This window comes from Oncorhynchus mykiss, chromosome 8, assembly GCF_013265735.2.
Source record: "Oncorhynchus mykiss isolate Arlee chromosome 8, USDA_OmykA_1.1, whole genome shotgun sequence".
Lineage (NCBI taxonomy): Eukaryota > Metazoa > Chordata > Actinopteri > Salmoniformes > Salmonidae > Oncorhynchus > Oncorhynchus mykiss.
The window spans coordinates 45,751,107-45,763,714 of record NC_048572.1 but is presented as its reverse complement, the minus strand read 5'-3'; the positions used below and the strand labels follow the sequence as shown (position 1 = coordinate 45,763,714).

Below are 12,608 nucleotides of genomic sequence, written 5' to 3'. Positions count from 1 at the left end.
TCTAGTGTAATACAGTGCCTTGCGAAAGTATTCGGCCCCCTTGAACTTTGCGACCTTTTGCCACATTTCAGGCTTCAAACATAAAGATATAAAACTGTATTTTTTGTGAAGAATCAACAACAAGTGGGACACAATCATGAAGTGGAACGACATTTATTGGATATTTCAAACTTTTTTAACAAATCAAAAACTGAAAAATTGGGCGTGCAAAATTATTCAGCCCCTTTACTTTCAGTGCAGCAAACTCTCTCCAGAAGTTCAGTGAGGATCTCTGAATGATCCAATGTTGACCTAAATGACTAATGATGATAAATACAATCCACCTGTGTGTAATCAAGTCTCCGTATAAATGCACCTGCACTGTGATAGTCTCAGAGGTCCGTCAAAAGCGCAGAGAGCATCATGAAGAACAAGGAACACACCAGGCAGGTCCGAGATACTGTTGTGAAGAAGTTTAAAGCCGGATTTGGATACAAAAAGATTTCCCAAGCTTTAAACATCCCAAGGAGCACTGTGCAAGCGATAATATTGAAATGGAAGGAGTATCAGACCACTGCAAATCTACCAAGACCTGGCCGTCCCTCTAAACTTTCAGCTCATACAAGGAGAAGACTGATCAGAGATGCAGCCAAGAGGCCCATGATCACTCTGGATGAACTGCAGAGATCTACAGCTGAGGTGGGAGACTCTGTCCATAGGACAACAATCAGTCGTATATTGCACAAATCTGGCCTTTACGGAAGAGTGGCAAGAAGAAAGCCATTTCTTAAAGATATCCATAAAAAGTGTAATTTAAAGTTTGCCACAAGCCACCTGGGAGACACACCAAACATGTGGAAGAAGGTGCTCTGGTCAGATGAAACCAAAATGGAACTTTTTGGCAACAATGCAAAACGTTATGTTTGGCGTAAAAGCAACACAGCTGAACACACCATCCCCACTGTCAAACATGGTGGTGGCAGCATCATGGTTTGGGCCTGCTTTTCTTAAGCAGGGACAGGGAAGATGGTTAAAATTGATGGGAAGATGGATGGAGCCAAATACAGGACCATTCTGGAAGAAAACCTGATGGAGTCTGCAAAAGACCTGAGACTGGGACGGAGATTTGTCTTCCAACAAGACAATGATCCAAAACATAAAGCAAAATCTACAATGGAATGGTTCAAAAATAAACATATCCAGGTGTTAGAATGGCCAAGTCAAAGTCCAGACCTGAATCCAATCGAGAATCTGTGGAAAGAACTGAAAACGTCTGTTCACAAATGCTCTCCATCCAACCTCACTGAGCTCGAGCTGTTTTGCAAGGAGGAATGGGAAAAAATTTCAGTCTCTCGATGTGCAAAACTGATAGAGACATACCCCAAGCGACTTACAGCTGTAATCGCAGCAAAAGGTGGCGCTACAAAGTATTAACTTAAGGGGGCTGAATAATTTTGCACGCCCAATTTTTCAGTTTTTGATTTGTTAAAAAAGTTTGAAATATCCAATAAATGTCGTTCCACTTCATGATTGTGTCCCACTTGTTGTTGATTCTTCACAAAAAAATACAGTTTTATATCTTTATGTTTGAAGCCTGGAATGTGGCAAAAGGTCGCAAAGTTCAAGGGGGCCAAATACTTTCGCAAGGCACTGTATGTTTCTTGGGTTTTTTGATTAAAGGTGAAACGGTAGTTACTGGAAAGAAGATAAAGCTGCATGACCCCAGCTCAATCGTGTGACGAGTTGTTGGTTATTCAATGCTGCTGGATTCTTAATTTTTTGCTTTCACCTTTTTCTTCTCCATTTGTGGGTACGAGTCTCGAGAATATAGTATTTACATAACCAGAGCTTATGATTCATTCATTTTCAGAATTGTATGCCAATGGCAAAACAAGCTAGTTTATGTTTCACCTTGAAACAAATCAAATGAAATCATGGCTGGAGTAATTATTTAAGTACAGTGCTTTGTACAAGTTCCCCCTTGGTGTTTTTCCTATTTTGTTGCATTACAACCTGTAATTTAAATTGATTTTTATTTGGATTTCATGTAATGGACATACATAAAACAGTCCAAATTGGTGAAGTGAAATGAAAAAAACTACTTAAAATAAAAAACTGAAAAGTAGTGCGTGCATTTGTATTCACCCCCTTTGCTATGAAGAACCTAAATAAGATCTAATGCAACCAATTACCTTTAAAAGTCACATAATTAGTTAAATAAAGTCCACCTGTGTGCAATCTAAGTGTCACATGATCGGTCACATGATCTCAGTATATATACACCTGTTCTGAAAGGCCCCAGAGTCTGCAACACAATTTAGCAAGGGGCACCACCAAGCAAGCGGCATCATGAAGACCAAGGAGCTCTCCAAACAGGTCAGGGACAAAGTTGTGGAGAAGTACAGATCAGGGTTGGATTATAATAAAATATCAGAAACTTTGAACATCCCACATAGCACCATTAAACCCATTATTAAAAAATGGAAAGAATATGGCACCACAACAAACCTGCCAAGAAAGGGCCGCCTACCAAAACTCACAGACCAGGCAAGGAGGGCATTAATCAGAGAGGCAACAAAGAGACCAAAAATAAGCAAAGACGTTTGGTGTTCACCAAAAGGCATGTGGGAGATTCCCCAAACATATGGAAGAAGGTACTATGGTCAGATGAGACTAAAATTGAGCTTTATGGCCATCAAGGAAAACGCTATGTCTGGCACACACCCAACACCTCCCATCCCCACAGTGAAGCATGGTGGTGGCAGCATTGCTGTGGGGATGTTTTTCATCGGCAATCGACCAGGAAACTGGTCAGAATTCAAGGAATGATGGAGGGCGCTAAATACAGGGAAATTCTTGAGGGAAACCTGTTTCAGTCCTCCAGAGATTTGAGACTGGGACGGAGGTTCACCTTCCAGCAGGACAATGACCCTAAGCATACTGCTAAAGCAACACTGAAGTTGGAGTGGTTTAAGGGGAAACATTTCAATGTCTTCGATGGCCTAGTCAAAGCCCAGACCTCAATCCAATTGAGAATCTGTGGTATGACTTAAAGATTGCTGTACTCCAGTGGAACCCATCCAACTTGAAGGAGCTGGAGCAGGTTTGCCTTGAAGAATGGGCGAAAATCCCAGTGGCAAGATGTGCCAAGCTTATAGACATACCCCAAGAGACTTGCAGCGGTGGGGGGGTGAATAGTTATGCACGCTCAAGTTGTTTTCCTTGTTTGTGTCACAATAAAAAATGTTGCAGCTTCAAAGTGGTAGGGATGTTGTGTAAATCAAATTATACAAAATACAAAAAAATTTTAAAAAATCTACTTAAATTCCAGGTTGTAAGGCAACAACAAAGGGAAATTCCAAGGGGGATGAATATTTCCAAAAGCCACTGTAAATCTATATTAATATCATGCTACGTGCATTTATTACGTGCTGTAAAGTGCTACTGGAATGTAAAAAAAAGAATAAAAAAAACTCTACACACCTCCCAAAGAAGGCCCTTTAACAATGTGCAATTTATTTCTATTAAAATCGAATTAAATGCAAAAACAGAACATGATGATACCCACTAAAGAGAGTATAGTCTTCACTTTTATTTTTGATTGGGAGTTCCATAGGGCGGCGCACAATTGGCCCAGCGTCGTCCGGGTTAGGCCGGGGTAGGCAGTCATTGCAAATAAGAATTTGTTCTTAACTGACTTGCCAAGTTAAATAAAAGTTAAATAAAAAATAAAAGTGAAGACTATACTCTCTTTAGTGGGTATCATTAACAAATCATACAATTTTCACTTTAATCCAAAACTAAATACAAAGACGAGTAAAACCAATAACTCATAAAGCTAGATACAGATTATTGCTTAATTGAATTGACAAGCAATGTAATTCTTGAGCAAACGTGGTAACCAACCATTAATTCCTAAATGCACACAGGCTTGCCACTGTGAAATGAACTTGGTGTCTTGAATGGTGAACCTTATTATTTTACTATATTGAGTGGCGCAGCGGTCTCAGTGCTAGAGCTGCCACTACAGACCCTGGTTTGATTCCAAGCTGTATCATAACAGGTCGTGATTGGGAGTTCCATAGGGCGGCGCACAATTGGCCCAGCGTCGTCCGGGTTAGGCCGGGGTAGGCAGTCATTGCAAATAAGAATTTGTTCTTAACTGACTTGCCAAGTTAAATAAAAGTTAAATAAAAAATAAAAGTGAAGACTATACTCTCTTTAGTGGGTATTCAATCCGATTGCGCTTTGTTGTCTACAGTATGCACCTTTTATAAAAAGCCAATGTTCCCATGTTCACGGAAACTGCAATCACGCACGGTAAGTGCTGTAAACTGTATTTCAGGCTCAATCGGAAATCACTTTATAATGTTAAGCACACTATTACGCGGATCTACCACTGATCGCATTGAAATTCTTGATTACAGGTCCATGCATCAGCATACACTAATTATGAATGCAAGTTAAGAGCATTACATGCCAACACACATTCATTTTCAGAGGTTAACCTAATAAAAGGTTATCAAATATACATTTCAGTGTACAATCTACATCCTACCCATGTTATTTCCATGGTGATATGTACACACAACTGGGATCTGTAATAGTCCGAGGAAGCATGTTTTATTGCCATTTTCATAGTCTTGTCATGGTGAATGGAAATTGTGGTGGGAGTTATATTAATTCATGCTAACACAACTTCTGTATGTTAACTACATTAAACGGTTCCCTCTGTGTTAGCTGTTTGTTTGTGCATTCACCATGATAAGAGCACAAACTCCATTAGTCTGCTTCTGCATAAAAAGCTTTGGGACGGTTCACTTTGAAAACATACCATGCAGATATTTTGATTAAAAGTATGAAACTTCCAGGTGGTGTAAAAGATACCAGTGTTGAACTCTAATATGAATTCATGGGAAATGTATTCTGTATTTCCCCCCTTGACATTTTTTTAAATGTGTTGATACATTTTGCAAAGCCAAGTGGAAAGTTTACTAAGAAGCTTCCGGGCCCTTCTACTAATGCCCTTCTACTTCCAAATGGTCAGTTGAGAAAACAAACGGTATAACACTTTCCAGTGATTAAAAACATGTGCTGTATACAATTTCTTCCTTTCCTATGATGAAGAGAGGGTAGTCATAAGAAGAAATCAAAAAACATTGTCATTGAGTTCCCAAAGTCATGCATTCAGACATATATAATTACCAACTGAAGTCGTGACATATGCAGGCACAGCTGTGTTGGTTATGTAGTCTATATTTCCCCCCTTGACAGCTGTCCGAAGGAGTTTGCTTAATATCAATAAAAACAAAATCTGAGTAATCTATTTATATTCAAGTGCCATCCTTAGAGCTCAACAGCCCTATAGCCACACTTGAAATTGGCACACACTGCCCATGCGGACTTCTCAGTCTTCAAATCTGAACTGATTTTGAAGCTTCTAACCATATCAGCAAGAGGTACAAGAATAAGCACATCAGGAACTTATATCTGGCAACAAAAACAAAACAGTATGCACTCAGTTCTTAAAAATAATTGTTTGGAAGCTTGAGTGAAGAGGCGACGGGACATGAAGCAGGTGTGTAGAGGGTGACAGGCTGAGGAATACAGAGCTCTCATTGGAGGAATAAAGAACATGCAGTGGTCGTAAGTCTTCCCCGTGGTTAGATGGGGCAGCTGCTGTGAGCACTTGCGTAACTTTAGACGCAGTCACTCAGGGTTGTGAATCTTCAAATGGGTTTCACCTCCCAGGATGACCACTGGTACTTCTCAAAAACAAAACAAAGCATATTATAAGCAAACAAACACCAATTATATTATGACCTACATAATTAATCAAACCAGAAATGTATTATGGAAGTATTTTCATGTCAACATTCACAAAATGACATTTTGATGATTTTATATTTACACATACACTCAGCAGCCAGTTTATTAAGTACACCCATCTAGTACCAGGTCAAAAAACCCTTTTCCTCCAGAATAGCCTGAATTCTTCAGGGCATGGACACATTGCTCAATTGGTATCAAGGGACCTAACATGTGCCAGAAAAACATTCCCAACACCATTATACCACTGCCAGCAGCATGTACCGTTGACACCAGGCTTAATGGGGTTATGGATTTATGTTGCTTACGCCAAATCCTGACTCAACATGAAACAGGAACTTGTCAAACCAGGCAATGTTTTTCCACTCAATTGTCCAGTGTTGGTGATCGCATGCCCACTATGGCAGATTATGGTTTTCAGCTGATAGGAGTGGAACCTGGTGTGGTCATCTGCTGCAACAGCCCATCCGTGACAAGGACCGGCGAGTTGTGCGTTCCGAGATGCCGTTCTGCGCCATTTGTGTAGATGAAGATACAGGTTTAAGAATTATTTTTAAGCCTTGCAGACAATTGAGATATGGACTGTGTATGTGTGCCATTCAGAGGGTGAATGGGCAAGACAAAATATTTAAGTGCATTTGAATGGGGGATATGGTAGTAGGTGCCAGGCGCACCAGTTTGAGTGTGTCAAGAGCTGCAACACTGCTGTGTTTTTCACACTCAAAAGTTTCCCACAAGATTGGTCCACTACCCAAAGGACATCCAGCCAACTTGACAACTGCTGAAATCTTTGGAGTTAACATGGGCCAGCATCCCAGTGGAACGTTTGACACCTTGTAGAGTCCATGCCCCGACGAATTGAGGCTGTTGAGGGCAAAGGTGGGGGGTGTAACTCAATATTAGGAATTAGAAACATATATACAGTCAGATCCAAAATTATTGGCATTCTTAAAATAAATACTTAACTATATTGTATATTACATTGCTATATTAAATTATATTATTTTTTGAAACAGCCTCCTGGCAGAGGCAACCAGGTTTTTGACTAAAATATCCTAGTACTGGGTAAAGTTAATTACGCCGTTAACTTTAAGAGCCCCAGGACCAGTGGAAGCAAAATAGCCCCGCCCCATAACATCAAAGATCCCCCACAATATTTTACAGTAAGTATGAGGTACTTTTCTGCATACGTATCTTTCTTTCAACACCAAACCCACCACTGGTGTGCATAGCCAAAGAGGTCAATTTTCATGTCATCCAACAAACGTAAACACCTGGAATTTTCTAAACAACACTGGCATGAATGCACACGTAGAAAAGTACCTTGTACATACTGTAAAATATAGTGGTGAATCTTTGATGTTATGGGGCTTATTTGCTTCCACTGGTCCAGGGGACCTTGTTAAGGTCAAGGGCATTTTATTTTTTACTTTACCCAGTACCAGGACATTTTAGTCTAAAACCTGGTTGCCTCTGCCAGGTAGGCTGAAACTTGGCCGCAGTGGATCTTCCACCAAAAAAAAACAAAAAAAACAAGTACACATCAAAATCCAAAGAAATGGTCAATTGACTACAACAAAAAAAAATATCAACATTCTGCAATAAGTCTCTGGACTTGAACCCCATTGAAAATGGTTTGATTGAAGATGGTAGTCCATAAGCGCAGACAAAGGATATCAATTATCTAGAAAGATTATGCGTCGAGGAATGGTCTTACGATTCTTCCTAATTTGTTTTTCAATCTCATAAAACCTTTTGTAAAAAGGATATAACCTTGTTTTATTAACTTTAACAAAATCTTTCTGAGCAACTGTGGTGATATAAAATAATATAATTTCCCCATTTCTTTGCGAATACAATTTACACTGAGTGTACAAAACATTAGGAACAACTTCCTAATACTGAGTAGCACCCCCTTTTGCCCTTAGAACAGCCTCAATTTGTCGGGTCATGGTCTACAAGGTGTCGAAATCGTTCCACCGGGATGCTGGCCCATGTTGACTCCAATGATTCCCACAGTTGTCAAGTTGGCTGGATGTCCTTTGGGTGGTGGACCATTCTTGATACACACGGGAAACGATTGAGCGTGACAAACCCAGAAGCGTTGCAGTTGACACTCAAACCAGTGCGCCTGGCACCTACTATTATACACCCCCCCGTTCAAAGGCACTTAAATATTTTGCCTTGCCCATTCACCCTCTGATTGGCACATACTCAATCCATGTCTCAACTGTCTCAAGGCATAAAAATCCTTATTTAACCCATCTCCCCTTCATCTACACTGATTGAAGTAGATTTAATAGATGACATCAATAAGGGATCATTGAAGTTGGAAGTCGGACGTTTACATACACCGTAGCCAAGTACATTTAAACTCTTTTCACAATTCTTGAAATTTAATCCTAGTAAAAATTACCTGTCTTAGGTCAATTTGGATCACCACTTTATTTTAAGAATGTGAAATGTCGGAATAATAGGAGAGAGAATTCATTATTTCAGCTTTTATTTCTTTCATCACATTCCCAGTGCGTCAGAAGTTTACATACACTCAAATAGTATTTGGTAGCATTGCCTTTAAATTGTTTAACTTGGGTCAAACGTTTCAGGTAGCCTTTCACAAACTTCCCACAATAAGTTGGGTGAATTTTGGCCCATTCCTCATGACAGAGCTGGTGTAACTGAATCAGGTTTGTGGCCCTCCTTGCTCGCACACGCTTTTTCAGTTCTGCCCACAACATTTCTATAGGAATGAGGTCAGGGCTTTGTGATGGCCACTCCAATACCTTAACTTTGTTGTCCTTAAGCCATTTTGCCACAACTTTGGAAGTATGCTTGGGGTCATTGTTCATTTGGAATACCCATTTGCAACCAAGCTTTAACTTCCTGACTGATGTCTTGAGATGTTGCTTCAATATATCCACATAATATTCCATCCTTGTGATGCCATCTATTTTGTGAAGTGCATCAGTCCCTCCTGCAGCAAAGCACTCCCTCAACATGATGCTGCCACCCCTGTGCTTCACGGTTGGGATGGTATTCTTCAGCTTGCAAGCATCCCCCTTTTTCCTCCAAACATAACAAATGGTCATTATGGACAAAGTTATATTTTTGCTAAAACCTGAGGAAAATCCAATCAGGAAGTGCCCCTGTTTTTGAAACCTCTGTTGTTATGCATCCCTATTGTCCATTTAAAGGGATATCAACCAGATTCCTTTTTCTATGGCTTCCCTAAGGTGTCAGCCGTTAGACATAGTTTCAGGCTTTTATTTTGAAGAATGAGCGTGAACGACCACATTGCGTAAGTGGAAAGGTGGGGGCTCTCAGAGTGAGTTGTGCGCAAAAGAGAAAGGCGGCCATTGTTACTCCCGGTCCTAGTGAAAAGCCAACTGTCGCGGTTGATATATTATCGAATAGATATTTGAAAAACACCATCAGGATTGATTATAAAAAACATTTGACATTTTTCTGTGGACATTATGGATATAATTTGGAATTTTGGTCTGCGTTGTCATGACCGCTCTTTCCGGTGGATTCCTGGGCATAACGCACCAAACTAACGGAGGTATTTGGATATAAAAAATATCTTTATGGAACAAAAGGAACATTTGCTGTCTAACTGGGAGTCTCGTGAGTGAAAACATCCGAAGGTCAAAGGTAAACCATTAATTTGATTGCTTTTCTGATTTTCGTAACCAAGTTACCTTATGCTAAGTGTACTTATTGTTTTGTCGAGCGATCGATCAACTTACAAACGCTTGTATTGCTTTCGCTGTAAAGCATAATTCCAAATTCTGAGACGACAGGTGGATTAACAAAAGGCTAAGCTGTGTTTTGCAATATTGCACTTGTGATTTCATGAATAGGAATATTTTCTAGTAATATTATTTGACTGTGGCGCTATGCTATTCAGCGTTGCTGATGACAATTATACCGGATCCGGGATGGGTGGTTCAGAGAGGTTAAAGGCACAGTCAACTTCGTGTGTGTAAACTTCTGACCCACTGGAATTGTGATACAGTGAGTTATAAGTGAAATAATTTGTCTGTAAACAATTGTTGGACAAATTAGACATCCTAACCGACTTGCCAAAACTATAGTTTGTTAACAATACATTTTGGAGTGGTTGAAAAACGAGTTAATGACCAACATAAGTGTATGTAAACTTCTGACTTCAACTGTACATAACGGTTTTTAGGAAAAGTTTGTAAAACATGCACCTTACATCTGATCTTGAAACTGTCTGTAAAGCCAACTTTCTTTCATCATCAGCATCATTTTATATGGTCTGTTATTGGTTTCTCTTGAAATTTAGTATCCATTTTTAGCATTATGAGATCCATAATGGTTGTGGATGTGATGGATATTGAATTATCATATCTTAGCTTCAGAAGCTTGTGCATTCACCACATTTTATGTGCTTGTTCTGAAATATATTCTTCATACTTTTAGTGACGCAATTGTTGATATCTTGAAAATGTGTTCTAGCTAAGATTATCTTGGAAAACGTATTTTGAAATTGATCTGATACATGGCAGTACAAGTTTTTTAGATAGAAAGATAAGAGTGCTAATCAACAAACTGAATAGTCCTGGAGTGTCTTTTTCAAATGAGCACCCCAAAATATACAGGCTTCATCCAGTGTCCTGAAAGTGGATTGGCAGTACAGGCAAATGCCTCATTTGCATTACAATATTTCAGATTATTTTTTATACAAAAAAAAAAACACTTATCTTTGGGTCTAACCTATTAGAGTGTGGTGCCTGGCTGTGTATACTATTAAGGCTAACTGTAATTATGCAGGTACTATGCCTTATGCTGTCTTCTTAAAAACACTCCAAATTACATGATAGATTTCATGATTTCAGACTAACATCCATAACTGTTGTTTTTGCTCTCTAAAGTAATCATGGAAACGGCCATATTTTCTATATTATGGTTTTGGAATTCCTTGAGAACGGCCATGTTTTGACCTAAGACTTTTGCTAATATGTTCAAAAAGCTTGTCTATTTAATGTAGCATCCATACTGCTTCATATTTGCTTTATTTCTCCAACATACCAATATTTTTGAAGTTCACTTTTTTTGATATACACTTATACACTCCCCCTAAAGGCCTCAGCATGCTTCAGTTTGGCCAGCCGAAGTCTACGAGGCAAACCAGACGAGTGTGCTCAAACTCCCTTAAAATACCTTCTCTTGAAAAATGAGAAAAAAGCAGCAAATACTATTTGTCCATTTTGAGATGCCGTAGCCAGTATACAATTCCTAAAAAGTCAGATTTAATCTAAGAAAGATTTCTTGAGTTGTCATTAAGTTTAACATTTTTACTGATGAGATCTTAGTCGTGCAATTCTACATCTAACTAAGATGGTTGGTGCAGTATTTCTCAATGAATAGGGGTGCATGAAAATGAGTCATCTCTCGTTGAATGATACATTTTATTGAAGAATCCCTACCGTTAACAAATCTCAGACCAAGGGGCATACATGTCAGCTCCCAAACTTCAGCTGGCCTTGAGAAAAGAAATGTACACCCCCCACAAACAACCGAGAAAAAACCTTATTGAAGTACAAAATGCACATGAACGTCATCATGATATACACTACTGTTCAAAAGCTTGGGGTCACTTAGAAATTTCCTCGTTTTTGAAAGAAAAGCACAGTTTTTATCCATTATAATAACATCAAATTGATCAGACCGTAGTCTTTTTGAGTTCCTCTTACCCATCTTAATCTTTTCTTTTTATTGGCCAGTCGGAGAAATGGCTTTTCTTTGCAACTCTGCCTAGAAGGCCAGCATCCCTGAGTCGCCTCATCACTGTTGACATTGAGACCGGTGTTTAGCATGTACTATTCAATAAAGCTTGTGAGGTGTCCGTTTCTCAAACTAGACACTAATGTACTTGTCCTCTTGCTCAGTTGTGCACCAGGGCCTCCCACTCTTTCTATTCTGGTTAGAGACAGTTTGCGCTGTTCTGTGAAGGGAATAGTAGATGGCATTGTACGAGATCTTCAGTTTCTTGGCAATTTCTCGCATGGAATAGCCTTCATTTCTCAGAATGAAAATAGCCTGATGAGTTTCAGAAGCAAGTATTTGTTTCTGGCCATTTTGAGCCTGTAATTGAACCCACAAATGCTGATGCTCCAGATACTCAACTAGTTTAAAGAAGGCCAGTTATAACTTTATTAGCATACTGGTTATTGTTCAGAATTTCAGATGACTGATGTGCCCAAAGTAAACTGCCTGTTACTCAGGCCCAGAAGCTAGGATATGCATATACTTGGTAGCATTGGATAGAAAACACTAAAGTTTCTAAAACTGTTTAAATAAATGTCTGTGAGTATAACATAACTGATATGGCAGGCAAAAACAAGAGGAAATTCCATCTGTAATTTTTTGGGGGTTGAAGTCACAGGCCATTTCAATGCTAGCCTATGGGAAATACAAATAGATAGGACCCAGATTGCAGTTCCTATGGCTTCCACTAGATGTAAACAGTCTTTCGAAAGGGTTTCAGGCTTGTTTTTTGAAAAATGAGTGAGTAGTTGTAGTTTTTCCAAGTTGTCTCATTATAAAAGTTGTCTTGTTGGTGCGTGAATGAGGTGTGCGCTCTTTGTTATTTATCTTTCCTATTGAACATACTATTCTCCGTCTGAAATATTATCGTTTATTTAGATATTAGAGTACCTGAGGATTAATTAGAAACATCGTTTGACTTGTTTGGATGAACTTTACCGGTAACTTTTTGGATTTGTTTGTATGCATGTTGAACGAGTGGATTACTGAGATCATTGGCGCCA

The 12,608-nt window shown here is 39.2% G+C and overlaps 1 protein-coding gene across 5 annotated transcripts in view; it reads right to left on the bottom strand.

The window, feature by feature from the left end:
* Positions 1–3,475: 3,475 nt before the first annotated feature.
* The window catches only part of stard3nl (STARD3 N-terminal like), a 34,539-nt gene continuing 25,406 nt past the window's right edge, over positions 3,476–12,608 (bottom strand). The window contains exons 9-10 of one of the 5 annotated variants that reach the window (XR_002474455.2): positions 11,265–11,320; positions 3,476–5,744 (exon numbers count right to left, since the gene is read on the bottom strand). The gene's annotated coding sequence lies outside the window, so the exon portion shown is untranslated. Of the gene's footprint in view, positions 6,318–11,264; positions 11,321–12,608 lie in introns of all 5 variants that reach the window. The other 4 variants (XR_002474458.2, XM_021612618.2, XM_021612620.2 and 1 more) reach the window with 4 other exon arrangements.